We start from the raw sequence: 2,088 nt of genomic DNA, 5'->3' as shown, positions 1-2,088 counted from the left end.
GTGGTAAAGAAGATGGCTGACTTTCCATCGTTCGTGCTGTGTCCATCACCTTGCCACTTGACTGTCATGGTATAAATCGTTTTTTTAGTTTCATGGCCTGCGTTCATCTTTTCTCTTGAGATTGAAAGCTCCTTGTATCTGAGGACAATGCCATGTGATTTGTCTGTGATCTTTGGGGACTCTACACTAATGGATTTAAAGAAAAGCCCTTGGGGCTGGGGTGTGGTTAAGAGTATGGATTGCTTTCGAAGAGGACCCTAGTTTGGTTCCCTGCACACAGGTTGGGAAACTTTAAATGCTTATGACTCCAGGTCCAAGAGATGACCCTCTGGCTTCTAAGGATATCCGTACACATGTGCATATCTCCCCATACAGAAACATACAGGCACATAACTAGAAATAATAAAAAGAAATATTTTTAGAAAGCACTCGGAAATTCCAGAACATTCGGGTATTGATTACCTGGTAATGAGTAGAAGCTTAAAACTCATTAAGTAATTTTTCTGTTGGTGGTGGTGTCATTTTGCTTTGTGAATAAAGCAAGCACCATGATGCTCCGATTAGTTTAAAGCAGATGGCTAATAATCATATTAAGAAAGAAAAGCACAACCCTAAACCACCAAGATACTGTGTGTTAGGAAAAACAAAGGCCATCCTAAGAATTGGAAAAACAAAGGTTAGTTTCCTTTGCACAGGGACTGGGACAAGAGGATCCAATGGTCCCTGCTCTGTGTGATGGATTTTCCCCCATTCTGTTCATGAACACATACTGGTCTCCCGGTGTGATATGTGCACACAGGCTCCCAGCGGAATCAGTGCCAGCATTGTGAGGCTGCTCCTTGGGTTTATGTTCTGTTTTCCCAGTACCACGGACTGGCACACAAAGACGTGAGACTTACATTGGCTTATGTTCCCATGTGATGTTCAGGGACTACATTGGGAAAGGGCTTATTGCTAGCAGATTTCCCCAAACGGCACAGGGCATAACGTGGTGTCCTAGTTCGCATCTCTGTTGCTGTTATAAAATACTCACCAAAAACAATGCGGGGAGGAAAGGTTTGTGTATCCTACAGGAGCCCACCATTAGGGGAAGCCAAAGCAAGAACTCAAGCACAGACCGTGGGGCATGCTTCTTACTGGCATGATTTCTGTACCTTGCCATGAAAGACTTTCTACTTTTCTTTTGTAGCCCAGGCCCTTGTGCCCACCATGGCACCACTCAGAGTGGGTTGGACGCTCTCACCATGATGCCTCACAGACATGCCCACAGGCCAATGTGATAAAGGCAACTTCTCATTTGACTTCTCTCTTCCCAAACTTGCCTCAGTTTGTCTCAAGAGTGAGTGTGGCTATGAGTCTCTTTTGCTGAAGACTTGGTTTAATTCGGTCACCTTGCCCAAACACTGGAGTCGATGATTAACTTTCTGTCCTCCATACCTCACAGGTCTGTGGATGTGCTGGAAAGGTCAGGAGAAGAGACAGAGAAGATGGCTCTGAAGCTCAGGATGACCTCACTGGAAATGACTGGGACAGTGGTCTTGGACTCCAAGCCCCCAAACTGCTAGAGAAATCTCTCCCTTGTTTAAGCTATCATTATTTTGTTATGTTAGCTGGGTGCTAATCGTCTGCATCTCCCCTAGTCAGCAGTTCCTTTAGACCAAGGGAGAGTAGGGCATTTTCCTCTGCTTGCTTTATATACAGTGAAAGGAGAGAGTGCACCTAAGACAGGTGCACTTCAGGATCAAACAGGGAAGAGTGTGGTGGTTTGAGTAAGAATGGCTCCCACAGGCTTACATATGTGAGTGCTTGGTCATCAGGGAGTGGCACCACTTAGAGGGATTAGGAGGTGTGGTCTGGTTGGAGTAGGTGTGGCCTGAGTGAAGGAAATTGGTCTCTGGGGGTGAGCTTTGAGGCTTTGGAAACCCAAGGCAGGCCCAGTGGCTCCCGCAGCCTGGGAATCTGGATGTAGAACTCCCAGTTACCTCTCCAGTACCATGTCTGTCTGCTTGTCACACTGTGTTTTTGACTGTGATGACAATGGGCTTAAACCTTGGAAACTGTAAGCAACCACCAATTAAACGTCTTCCT

Source organism: Rattus rattus, chromosome 10, assembly GCF_011064425.1.
Source record: "Rattus rattus isolate New Zealand chromosome 10, Rrattus_CSIRO_v1, whole genome shotgun sequence".
NCBI classification, from domain to species: Eukaryota; Metazoa; Chordata; class Mammalia; order Rodentia; family Muridae; genus Rattus; species Rattus rattus.
Note: the sequence above shows the minus strand (reverse complement) of the source record.